We start from the raw sequence: 14267 nt of genomic DNA on the forward strand, positions 1-14267 counted from the left end.
CCTCACTGGTCTCCCTGTCTCAAGCCTCTTCTCTCTTCACTCTACCCTCCACTCAGCTGCTAACATGATTTTTCTAAAGGGTAGTTCTGACCATGTCAATACCTGGCTCAGTGAGTTCTAGTGGCATTCAGTTTGACATGCTCTGACTCCTCATCTCCACTTAGTAGTTTCTCTGGCTTCTTTCCATACTCAGCTCAAATCCCACCTTATCCCTTTAGCTGCAAATGCCTCCCCCTTTCAGATTTGCCTACTCCGTAGATAGCTTCTTGTTGTCAGTCAGTCATTCAATTATGCCTGACTCTACGTGACCTCATGGACAAAAGTCCACGGGGTTTCTTGGCAAAGATACTGGAGTGGTTTGCCATTTCCTTCTCCAATGTGTCCCCATTTTACAGATGAGGAACTGAGGCAAATAAGGGTTAAGTGACTTGCCCAGGGTCACACAGCTAGTAAGTGTCTGAGGTCACATTTGAACTCCAAGCCTGGTACTCTATCCACCTAGCAGCTCCTATATATAGCTTGCGTGTGCCTAACTATTTACCTACTGTATCTCCCAGTAGAATGCATGCTCTTTGACAGCAAAGACTATTTTGTTTTTTGCCTTTCTTTACGTTTTCTTTTATTTCTTTGTATTCTCTTGTATTCCCAGCACTTAGCACAATTCATGGTCCATAATAAGTGCTTAATAAATGATTGTTGACCGACTGATAGACTAGGCTCATAGTCACACTCAGCTGGCTCAGGAAAGTATCTCTATCAAGATTTTTTTGTATTTACTTACATCCTTCTCCCCTACAGTGGGAATTTTCTCCAGACTAACATAATATTTAGACTGAGGTGAGGAAACTCACCTCAATGGTGAATGATGAAAGCATCTCCCGTCATTCTCCAGACAGCTAGTGCCAGAGCCATGCAAATTGTCCAAGGCTTCAACCAGCTCTTAAAAGGCACTTAGCAACACTGGAGGGGATGGACTGGAGTTGGAGACCTTTGCTCTGTTTTTCTGATAGTATATCCAGCTATCTATCTTACATGATCATTTTTATTTATTTTCTTGAGGTTGCAACTCTTTCTCTGTGTACACACACACACACACACACATACACACACACATACATCTAAATAGCATTCACCTTGGTAGAGAAAAGAGAAGCAAAAAAAGTCACAAACTTTTGCCTTCTTTCCAACATCTGTTGCCATCATCTCATCCATTCTGAGCTCTGTTCTATCCCTTCTTTGATCTCCATTTTGCCCCTGGACATAGCCAAAAATTAAAAGCCAAACAATTTTTTTAAGTTTTCATTCATCTTTAACCTCAGCTCAATCTCAGCTTTAGAATACATGACACAATTCATACAGGATCATGCCACTCTTTTGAATTAATCCTCTTTTGCTTTGTCTTTAGAAACAAACATTCAAACAAAGCTGGTCAATGAGCTCTCAGTACATCCATAGTAGTCTCTTTAGATTGCTCTCCTTTTTTCTTCTTCAGTGGAATGTTTCTGTTTATTTCTTCAGAATCTGATTATTGAGAGTTTCATACTGCTCTTGGTCTTAACTTTATCCATAGAATTTTAGACATGAGATCTTACTTATTCTTTCTCTAATATCTTTAAAATCTTCTTTCCCATAAGTGTGGGTGGATGTCAGACTTTACTCTTGTAACACCTTCTCTGGGATACCTTCCCCAACCCCAAATATGCTCTCTCACTAGCAAGTTGTGTATATATATGGTAAACTTCAACCTTATGTTTTGGGATATCCTATAGGTTCACCCTCCTAAAACTGTAGCTCATGAACCCCCACCAATGTGTTTCTCATTAACAAACAACCAGTATACACAATTAATACAAAGCAAAGGAGTTTGTTACTGTGACTTGGAAAAAAAAAATGGTAGCTACAAAACAGTCCTCCTAGAAGCCTGACATACACTTTCCAATTAGTACGCACAGAGTCCAAAGGAAGAGTAGGTACAAACTTAGAAACATTTAATTTGGGCTAAAACAATTAGTAAAGAAATAGGATTTTTTTCTCAGCACACACATTCTGGGAATTAGATTTTTTTTTTTTAGTGGACAGCAGGAAAAATATCCTTCTCCAAGATTCATATTTCACTGTGTTTTTGTGTGTTTGTATGCATATATGCTCACATGTGTAAGCATTAAATGTTTATTGCAAGACCAGACTGAAAGTTAGAAAGATATACTCCATCTTAATTAGAATTGTAATCTCTCCTTTCAGATTTTCCCATAGGCTACCGTTTCAGTTAGAGCAGAAGGCTCCCTGAATTTTCTTCATGTCTTACTTTCACTTCTCCTTTAACTCCTTTCACCTTATTTTTGGCAGCTGGTAAGCATGTTGTAATAATGCTGCATTTTTTTTTTTTTACCAGATGCTACCATGACCTCCATATTGTTCTCTTCCTTCCTGGAATTCTCATTGTTCTTTTATTGAAATTACCCCAATTCACAGGCACAGAGGTTCAAAGAAATTGAAGTCCCAAGAACTTCAATCAGATTCATTCTTGAGACCTGGAACATCATGGGAAATGTAATATTTGGAACATCATGGGAAATGTAATATTTTCCCTCAGACATGACGTAACAAAAATATGGATATTTTAGCTGTAATAAAATGGTTTCATCAACTTTATTAATACAAAAGCACACTACTATAGGCCCAGTACTTAATTATAGATTAATTTTGATCTAGCAATAGGAATATCCATGTAGCAGAAGTCCCCCCCATGGAGCATGTTCTCTCTTATGCACGTGGACCTCTTATAAAGAGATAGATGCCTTCATTTTGCTGAGCTAACCCAAAAGTTCTCGATTATTCTTCACTATGTCAAAGATGTTTGGCTCCCAAGTATCATGAGGGACTGACCCCTAGGAAGGAGCATTCTTTCACAGTACAGGTTAAGAACTATAGAAAGGCTCTACCTGCGCTCTCTTCTGGGTCTCCCTGTTTTAGGATAGCTCTAATACTTACTTTTCCTTGGACTTCAGTGAAGTGGTGAAGAGATCCATTCCACCCCACCCCACCCCCAACTCCACTCCTCATAACTCTGGCAATGGTGGTGTTTACACTCATGGCAGCAAGAACATGCATTTGCCTAAGCAAATCTGACACTAGATTTTAAGTCCCTGGCTTACTCTTCTGCTTTATGTTTCTCTACCTAAACACAAGTCTTTTTTGAGCAACAGAGAATCCTGAGAGGTAGACATTTCTAGCTTTGGAAACTGCATTGTGAGTCCAAGAGTTCCTGGGCTCTGAATTGATGTTGGCTATCTAGTAAGAGGTACTTCTTGCAACTCTATTGCTTGTTAGAAAAAAAGATGACCACTGACAGGATCATCTGTGAATCTCCCAGATTATTAGAGGCTTGATGAAATGAAGTTTAGCAGTTCCACAAAGTTTGCTCCATATCACTAATAAAGAAAAACGTAAATTAAAGCAACTCTGAAGTTTCACCTCACACTCAGATTTGCAAAGATGACCAAAAAGAAAATGGTTAATAGTCGATGTTAGAGGGACTGTGGCAAGATAGGCACACTGATGTACTGTTGTTAAATTGAGAATTGGTCCAATCATTCTAGAACTCAATTTGGAATTATTCAAGAAAAGTGACTAAAGGGGCAGCTAGAGGAAGCAGTAGATAGAGCACCAGCCCTGGGGTTAGGAGGACCTGAGTTCAAATCTGGCCTCAGACACTTACTAGCTGTGTGACCCTGGACAAGTCACTTAACCCCAACTGCCTAAAAAAAAATCACTAAATGGTTCATCCTCTTCGATTCACTTTTCCTCTATTCAAGATATACTTCACGAAGATCAAGGGCAGAAACAAGGTTCCAATCTGTACCAAAATGTCATGGCAACATTTTTTGAGTTTTCAAAAATTAGAAATAAAATGTGTGTCCATAAGCTGGTAAATGGCTAAACAAACTGCTGTATGAATGTAATGGAATATTACTGTGCAGTAAGAAATTACATATAGGAGGAATTCAGAAAACAAGGAAAGATTTGTATAAATTGATGCAAAATGAGGTAAATAAAACCATTATATATGTATATATAATTGTTGTTACAATTTAAATAATAACAATATCTAGCATTTATATAGCACTTTATGGGTTACAAAGTGCTTTACATAGACTAACTCATTTAATACTAGCAAGAAAGGAAGGAAGGAAGGAAGGAAGGAAGGAAGGAAGGAAGGAAGGAAGGAAAGAAGGAAGGAAGGAAGGAAGGAAGGAAGGAAGGAAGGAAGGAAGGAAGGAAGGAAGGAAGGAAGGAAACCAGCATTAAGTGCCTATTACGTGCCATGAACTGTCTTAAGTGCTTTACAATTATTATTTCATTTGATCATCACAACAACCCTGCCAAGTAGGTGCTATTATTATTCCCATTTTATAGCTGAGGAAATAGTGGTAGGCAGAGGTTGTCACACAGCTACTAAATATCTGAAGCCAGATTTAAACTCAAGTCTCCCTGACTCTAGGCCTGGCATCCTATATACTGTACTAGCTAGCTGTGACCCTGTGAGTTAGGTACAGTTACTATCCCTGTTTTACAGGTGAGGAATCTGATGCATAGAGAGATTTAAATGATTTTCCCATGGTCACATAGCTATTAAGTATCAGAGGAAGGATTTGAACTCCTGACTGCAAATCCAGAGTTCTATCCACTGTGCCATCTAGCTGTTTAAATAAAAAAACCACTGGAAAAAAAGCTTAATTCTGAGTCTGGTATGAATTTTTAATGTCACTCATCCTTTTGGAGAATAAGAAATCAAACTTACCTCCATTTTCTGTACATAACATGAGACCTTCAATTTCCAAGTTTTGGATTTGGGTCCCCCGTTGAGCAGGTAGCGTTTAGGAGAGGGAGTGGTGGTCCAACGCAAAGGATACAGGGACCAGATGACTTGTGAGATCGCTTCCAGCTTCAAACTATGATCCTAGGGTTGCACGTTGTCAGATTCGGTCATCGTATCACTTGTTTTTGCTTAACTGATTTTCATTGCTAAAAGGAAAGGCTCAAGTCTGAAGGTGGGGGTAGTGGTGATGATCAAGAAATGATGATATGAAAACAAAAGTTATCAAAAAACAGGTTACTATTATTTTAACAGAAATATCTACAGACAGTACGGAATAAATGATAGGGAGTTCGATTTGGAGTCATGTGCAGCTAGGAGGCAAAGTGCTTAGGTCTGGTTGGAGTCAGGAAGGCTTATCTTTCTGAATTCAAATCTGGCCTCAAATACTTACTAGCTGTGTGACCCTGGGCAAGTCACTTAGCTTCTGTTTGCCTCAGTTTCCTCATCTGTAAAATGAGCTGGAGAAGGAAATGGCAAACCACTCCAGTATCTCTGCCAAGAAAACCCAAATGGGGTCACCAAGAGTTGGGTATGACTGAACAACAACACGGTGACAACAGCCTACTTCAGATACTTAGTAGCTGTGTGACTTAGTACAAGTCATTTGACCTATTTATGACTTATTTTTCTCATTTGTAAAATGAAAATATTTAACTTGATGATCTCTAAGGGCCCTTTTCATATAATAAAGTACTATGATATTTCCATGCCATATTGTTGTTGTTCAGTAGTTGTGTCTGACTCTTTGTGACCCCATTTGGGGTTTTCTTGGAAATGATACTGGAGTGGTTTGCCATTTCTTTCTCCAGCTCATTTTACAGATGAGGAAACTGAGACAAACAGGGTTAAGTGACTTGCCCAGGGCCACACAGCTAGAAAGCGTCTGAGTCTATATTTGAACTCAGAAAGATGAGTCTTCCTAACTCCAGGCCCAGAGCTGTATCCACTGTACCGCATAACTGCCCCTATGCCACATTGCAGAATTGGAATAGAACTCTAATGCAGGGCTTGCTTATTAGCTAACACATTACTAAGCACCCCCCTCCCAAATCTTAGGCAGATCATACCCTGGGGTCAGCAAAGCTGCGTGTAACTCGGGGGTTTCACGTTGGATGAAATTCACATGGCGTGGAACATTTGGCACTATCTGGCCCCAAATGAACTCCTAATCAATAAAGACTAGAGCCCTGCTAGTTTTCAGTCTACATCCTCTGATCCAGCAGTATCTCATACCTCTTTAAAGCCCTTGGTTCTCACCTAGCATAGCAGTTTGCACATTGTGGGTGCTGACAAATAATTGAATAATTAATTGATTAATAATATATCTTTCTTCAGTTATACCTATTTGAGAAATGGGATTGAGGTTTAGGGAGAGCAGGAAAAAGATTATATAGTTAAAGGGTAGTAGATAAGAAAGCTAACATAACCTAGTAGAAAGAGTACCAGATGTAGAGTCAGGAAGAACTATTTAAAATCCAGTCTCTGACACTTAATAGCATTATGACACTGGGGCTGGTCATTTAACCACTCTGCCTCAGTTTCTTCATTTGTAAAATGGAGATGATAACAATAGCATCTATGTATTATAAGGCTGTTGTAAGGATCAAATGAGATAATGTATGAAAAGCCTTTTGTAAACCTTAAATTGCTACGCATCTATCAGCTATTATAATTATTAGACAGAGAACAAAGTGCTACGATGTTATTGTTGTTGTTCCATCCTTCAGTCATGTCCAACTCTTTGTGACCCCATGGACCATAGCATGCCATGTCCTTCTGTCCTCCACTATCTCCCAAAGTCTGTCCAAGCTCATGTGTGTTGCTTCCATGACACTATCTCATCCTCTGCTGTCCCCTTTTCCTTTTGCCTTCGATCTTTCCTAGCATCAGTCTTTTCCACTGAGTCCTGTCTTCTTATTATGTGGCCAAAGTATTTAAACTTAAGCTTCAGTGCTTAACCTTCTAGTGAATAGTCTGAATTAATTCCTTTAAGTATTGACTGATCTGAACAACAAAGTATTTACGGGGAGATATAGGCCAAACAGATATGTTCATAGGGGATAAAAGGAATGGAGTGCAAAGAGCCAAAGAAAGCGAAGGGACAGGCCCTGATAGTATCGATACAGTAATAAGGAGGAGGAAGGATTAAGCAACTATGCCCTCTCAAGTCTCTACTAGTCTTGGCAACCCTTGGCTTAACAATCTGTAGGCTAAACTCTTCCCTCTCCAGGGATGCCACAATGAGACATAATAACTAGTGCTCTTTTTTTTTTTTTTTTAAGGATCACCAAACACCCTTTCCATCTGCCAAAAGACAAAACCTCAGACACAACCCATTAGAACAATTTCCCCCAACCCCACCCTCCAGCCCAATTGCTTACTTTACCCAAAAGGAAATGAAATATTCTGTCATTTACCTATGTTAGCCTTAGCCCCAAATTCACATGGTTGATCTGTAGTGACCAGCCTTTTTGTTGTGTTGACCACTGCAGAGCCCGGCTCTTCTCTGATGTTCTGCCACTGAGCCATGGGAGCTGTCATACCGATAGTTTGTTCAGTTTGATACACATTTCATTCAGACAATTTCTATCAGAGTCTATTGATTTTTTTCCCCTTACTTATCTTTTCCAAAATGCATTGGATTCTTTTGGGCCATGACTGACATTTCTTCCCCTCCTTTTTTTCTTTTTTTTTTCTTTCTTATGTGTTTTGTATGTGTGTTTCACTTCTACTCACAGACATACACACGTTAGGAATAGTCAACACCAAGGTTAGGAACTAGACGGTTCAGCATGGCAACTGGCATAGAATTTTTGCTTAACATACTTATCGTTCGGTCTGAACTTTTTCTCTCTCCTCACTATCAGCAGTTTTTCCCCCATAGTGTTTTCTTTTATTGTGAGAGGAAGTGATTTTTTTAGGCACCCAAATCATAGTTGGCTACTATAAAGTGTTAGCCCTAAGTGTAGGCGGATTAGATGGTTACTTACATGGTATGATAGTGATAGCTTATATTCACATAAAACTTTACAGGTTACAAAGCACATGTGTCTGTTTTCTTTTAGTTCCTCTGACACTTGTCATTTTCTTTTCTTTTTTTTTTTTTTTTGGTCTTCTTTCCCACCCATTGATGGGTGTGAGGTAGAACTTCAGACTTGCCTTAATTTGTATTTCTTTAATTCTTAATGAGTTGGAGTATTTTTTCATATGGCTATTTATTGCTTTTATTTCATCCTTTGAAAATTGCCTATTCTCTATTCAATGACTAGGAATTTACGACCTGGTGACTTGAATCAGAGGCTCTTTATTTGTCATGGACCGACAGATGACAAATTCCATGCTACAAATATAGACTTCAAAAGATTCTGGAGAATTCAACAAATGAACTGTGCTGGAACTTGATTTCATTATGATAGACTGAACTATTGTCAACAATCATTAAGACATAGCATCAATCTGTAAGTATTTTTAAATGTGTTTAATAGTTGTGACCATCTCAAATACTTGTATTCTCCAAGATATATGGAATGTAAAGTTTCAAAATATAGAGATCTTGTGAAAGACATCAAAATCCTGTGGATCTGGGTGGAGTATCTGTTGTCCTTTCTGTTACCAGACTTGTATCAAGGATGATTTTGGCAAGACTGCAGAGGATAAGCTCACATTTGATCACATTTATTCCAATACAAAACAGTCATTTTATCTACAATACAATAATCTGTAAGACATTAAATACAAGAGAATGATGAAATGGAAAAAAAAACCCTACTAGTTCATATCCTTTGACCATTTGTCAATTGGGATGTGGAGATTCAGACTTTTATAACAAAAAATAAATAAGAGGGGAAAAAAAGTCAGCAAAACTAACCAACACACCAAAAAATTCTGACATTATTTACAACATGCCTTACCCATAGTCTCCCATTTATGCAAAGGCATCAGATTTTCTCATATGTCTTCTTGGGGACCAAGCTTGGTCATTAGAACTTTATAGCATTCTCTTTCAATTATTATGTTGTACTTTCCATCTTATTGTTGTAGTCATTGTGTATATTGTCTCACTGATTATATTTGCTTCACTTTGCTCCAGTTCATGTCTTCTTTTGTTCCCTTGTATTCATCATATTCATAATTTCTTATAGCACAGAACTATTCTGTCATATTCATGTACCATCACTTTTTAGCCATTCCCAATTGGTGGGCCCCCATTTTGTTTCCAGTTCTCTGCTGCTACAAAAAATAAATGTTGCAGTATTACTAAGTACATTTTGCAGACAAAGAAGCTGAGGTCCAGAGAAATTAAGTAACTTGCCCAAGATCACACAGCTATGTAAGGGAAAATCAAGGTGGTATGATTTGAAACGCTCCCAAAAACTTTGCATTTTTTCTAATCAATAATGAATTAAAGCATTTTTTTTCATGTGGCTATAAATCCTTTTGATTTCTTCATCAGAAAACTGCCTGTTCATATCCTTTGACCATTTATCAATTGGAGAATGATTCATATTCTTATAGACTTGATAAAATTCCTTATATATTTTAGATATGAGACCTTTATCTGAGAAACTCTATAAAAACTTTCCCCAATTTTTTGCTTTCCTTCTGATCTTGACTACATTTGTTTTATTTGTACAAAACTTTTTAATTTAATGTCATCAAAATTATCCATTTTACACCTAACTTTGCTCTCTGTTTCTTTTTTTTCTTAATAAATTGTTCACCTGTCCATAAGTCTGATAAGCAATATGTTCCATGTTCTTCTAATTTTCTTGTAAAATGTTTCTTTATATCTAGGTCACGTATCCCATTTTGAGCTTATCTTGGTAAATGGTATAAAATATTGGTCTATGCCCAGTTTCTGCCATGCTGCTTTCCAGTTTTCCCAACAATTCTTACCAAATAATGAATTCTTATCCCAAAATCTTAAGTATTTACATTTGTCAAATACAAAGTCATTATGTTTACTTGCTGCCATAAATTGTATGTCTATTCTATTCTATTGATCTACCTCTGTTTATTAGCAAGCACTAGACAGATTTAATAATCACTGCTTTATAATATAGTTTAAAATCTGGTACTGCTAAATTGCCAAAGGCTTGACCTTCCAAAGAACCTGAAATTTCCACCAATACTTTAGGTTTAGGCATTGTCCCGAGGGGACCCCTGTTAAAATGCCTATTTGTTACTTAAGAAAGCAAAGTGCAACATTACCACATACCCTACTTATTAGCAGAGATAAGTTTATCAGTTCCCTAAAACCCAAGACAGGTTTTAATTGAGGAGACAAAAGGGGGAAAAATAAGTTTCTTCATCTTCAGTGTGATGATACTGTAAATTAGTGGGGTGTATAAGATGTTTACGGAGGACTACTACTTCTGGTGTGAGGACTTGCTAAGCGCTTTTTAGGGTTGTTCATCCACCTCTGGTGTTCATCTGTCACCCAACTCTCACCTGTGTTTCCAAGCATGAGAGTGCCTAAGATAAAAAAAAATACACATTCTGTTACCTCTGACTTGTTGCTTTAGCATTCACCTGTCATGGTTTCATTTGGAGGCTTTGGTTTGAAGAAAGGAATTTCAGATGTCACTGTCACCCGCCACTTCAGTAGTTTGAGGCTCCATGTGTGAGGGTAGGAGAAGACCCTGCCACCACCTCCATTTACTCCTCTGCTCAGGTCCTCTTTTTTCTCCTTCTCCAAATATTCTTCCACTGAAGGAGGGAAACCCTATCCTCTAGTGCTGGTCTCTGAAGCTCCCTCTCTTCTCATATTGGGAGGAAATACACCTCCCAGAGTCTTTGTGGCCAGGCCAAGCCTTATCGGAGGGCTACTACAATTGCATAATTCTATTGTTCTAAGTCCAAGCTATTGTTCTGCAACATGCCATAGTAGATTTGTATCTGTGATTCAAAAGATACTGTCATGAGAACACTAAAGTCTAGGGGAGGGAGTAACTGGGAACTGGGGGGAAGGTTGGGTAGAGGTCATTGAAAACAAATTTCACCTAAGGCCAAACCTGGTCATGAGTCATCCTGATTGATAGAATCTATTTCCTGTCTGAATGGGTGGTATGGTATGATAGATAGGGAACCAGCCTCAGAGCCAAGAAGACCTGGGTTCCAGTTCAGCCTATTTACACATATTGTATGTGTGACCTTTCAGGGTCCTGGACAACTCTCTAAGACTCTAAGTTGCAGAGAAGGTATAGGAAGCTTCCTCATTTGTGATTTCCTTATGCCAAGGAAATCACAGGTTCGTTGCCTTTTGTTCCCTCCAAGTTTCTTGCCTTTGCTCTTGAATAAGCTCTGAGTAGCTCTTTCTTGTGTTTGGAGACAAGAGAACATTGTCTACAATACAAACGCATGGCCACACAGACTCAAACTGGTTTGATCTATGAGAAGAATCACAAAACTTTATCACTGCTCATCCCTGGATCATTCTTTCAGATATTCATTTGGCACTCAGGTCTTTTAGCCAATTTGTGGGAGGGGAAATTAAAATTATCCCTATAGATTTATAGGGCAAAAGTTCAAGAGTTTAGTGTGTTGATTTGGCAAAGTTCTGGGAAGTCCCAATTTATTCAAGTTATGCAGATGCCTTTTTAACATAAAAATGTTTGATGGACTCCTACATTTTTGTAGTTGTACTATGAGTTTCTTTTGCTAATTTAAAAAAAAATCACATCACCCTTTCCCCATTCCAACTCCCTCTTTACCCTCAGAATATAAGCTTCTTGAAGGCAAAGACTATTGCTTTTCTGTATTTGTATCTTCAATGTTTAACATAGTGCTTGTCACATGAGTACTTAAAAAAAAATCTTTTTCATTCATTCATTCACATACTAGCAAGTCAAAGCTCCAGTTCACTGGACCTTCTCCCTTCTCTCCTGCCCTCCGCCCACCTTCATTCTTCTAGCTGAACTGTCTATTTTAAACAAAGGGAAATTAAACATGCCATCCCTTGGAATAAGTGTTGACAGAAAAGCTACTATGAATTCAGCAACACATTTAAATGAATCTAGTATTTTATTCATCATAATCAGCATCTACATATATTTAAAAATAATAGTGCATATATGTGCAAAACTTACTTATTCAGTCTCCAGAAGATACTTCTGCTTATTTCTGGATATGCATTTGGATTCATGGAACCTTTATAATAACCCCCATGATGTTTAACTCAATCTCTAAGATCTCAAAAAGATCTCAGAAAAGGAGGTGTCAGTTATTAGGGATGTGTAGGGATTGAATTTTAAGGAAATAAAGTAGAGTACATTGATGGTTCTCATTCTTTTTTAATTTAAAAAAAATTTTTAATTTTAAAATTTTACTTATTTTTAGTTTTCAACATTCACTTTTATGATTTTGAGTTCTAAAATTTTCACCTCTCTCCTCTCCCCCCTTCTCAAGAGGGCGTGCAATCTGATATAGGCTATACATGTACAATCCTATTAAACATATTTTCACATTAGTCATATTGTGAAAGAAGAATCGGAGCAAAAGGAAAAGAAAAAACAAACAAATAGAAAAGGAGAAATAGTATGTTTCTATCTGCATTCAGACTCCATAGTTCTTTCTCTGGATGTGGATAGCATTTTCCATCATGAGTCTTTTGGAATTGTCTTAGATCATTGCATTGCTGAGAAGAGCTAAGTCTATCAAAATCGGTCATCACACAATGTTGCTGTTCCTATGTACAATGTTCTCCTGGTTCTGTGCACTTCACTCAGCATCAGTTCAGCTAAGTCTTTCCGGGTTTTTCTGAAATCCACCTGCTCGTCATTTCTTATTGAACAATAGTATTCCATTACATTCATATACCACAACTTGTTCAGCCATTCCCCAATTGATGAGTATCTCCTCATTTTCCAATTCTTTGCTAACACAAAAAGAGCTGCTATAATTATTTTTGTATGTATGGGTCCTTTCCCTTTTTTATGATCTCTTTGGGATATAGACCTAGTAGTGGTATTGCTGGATCAAAGAGTATGCACAGTCCTATAGCCCTTTAGGCATAGTTCCAAATTGTTCTCCAGAATGGTTGGATCAGTTCACAATTCCACCAACAATGCATTAGTGTTCCAATTTCCCCACATCTCCAATATTTATCATTTTCCTGTTTTGTCATGTTAGCCAATCTGATAGGTGTGATGAGGTGCCTCAGAGTTTTTTTAATTCACATCTTCTAATCAATAGTGATTTGCAGCATTTTTTCATATAACTATAGATGGCTTTAATTTCTTTATCTGAAAACTGGCTGTTCATATCCTTTGACCTTTTATCAAATGGGGAAATGGCTCTCATTCTGCACTTGACTATTTCCTTTATGCCAGAATTGACCAACTACAAACAGCTCTGGTATAGAAGTGAGACCTTTTCTCTTTCTTATTTGACCTTCAGAAATGAGTTAACCAGATTTCACCTTTTATCTTGTAAAAGCAAGTCTATTTACGGCAACAAAGTCTTTATAGGTGAATGCCATAGAGCCAAGAATATTAGACATACCGATTTTTTTAAAAAATCAAAATACTTTATGCTTTAAAAGTTAAAATAACAAAAAGAGAGTGACTTCCTTTCTTACTATGATGGCAGTATAAATCTTAACTTGAGCCTATTTCTATAGCAAAGCTCTTATTTCAGCAAGGTGGCACAATGGATAAAAGCAATGAACATGGGGTCAACAAGACTTGAATTCAAATCCTGCCTCAGATACTTACTTAGTTATGTGACCCTTTGCAAGTCACCTCTCTCTTAAACTCTCTCAGCTTCAATTTTTTCATCTATAAAGATAAGGATAATAATAGCATCTACTTCACAGGGTTTTGTGAGGACCAAATAAGATAACATATATAGCACGTTGCAAACAGTTAAAGTATTATAGAAATGTTAGCTACTATTATTGTTATTTTTGGTAAAAGAGTTTGTAATTTAAGTGCTCACAAAACTTTAACTTCGTCAGTATGATGGATGCTTCTGTAATAAAAAAGCAATTGAATTTAACAAGTCATGGAAGTACAAGTGGGAATAAAGTGAAAACAGTGTCAAGTGCAAAAGAATATGCCTATTTTTAGGGCTAGCAATGCATTTCCTCTAAGGGACTCAAAATGGTTGATAAACATTTATTCATTATCTATATATCACCATGAAATAGCTGTCAGCATTATTATTCCCATTTTACAGGTGAGGCACACTGAAGTTAATGATGCTTCTATCTTTAGGGATTTGCTATTCAAAGAAGTCAACCCAAATGAATAACTTAGATGTGCAAGGAATAAGCAATTCTGTCATGTATATGTGTGAGCTGTTAGAGTATATCCTGTTACTTATTTTCTCTTTTCTTAGATGGCTTTCATGTTCTATATAGCTATAACCATTCTACCCCATCCCCCCC

This window comes from Vombatus ursinus, unplaced genomic scaffold (genome assembly GCF_900497805.2).
Source record: "Vombatus ursinus unplaced genomic scaffold, bare-nosed wombat genome assembly UNPS02014781.1, whole genome shotgun sequence".
NCBI lineage: Eukaryota > Metazoa > Chordata > Mammalia > Diprotodontia > Vombatidae > Vombatus > Vombatus ursinus.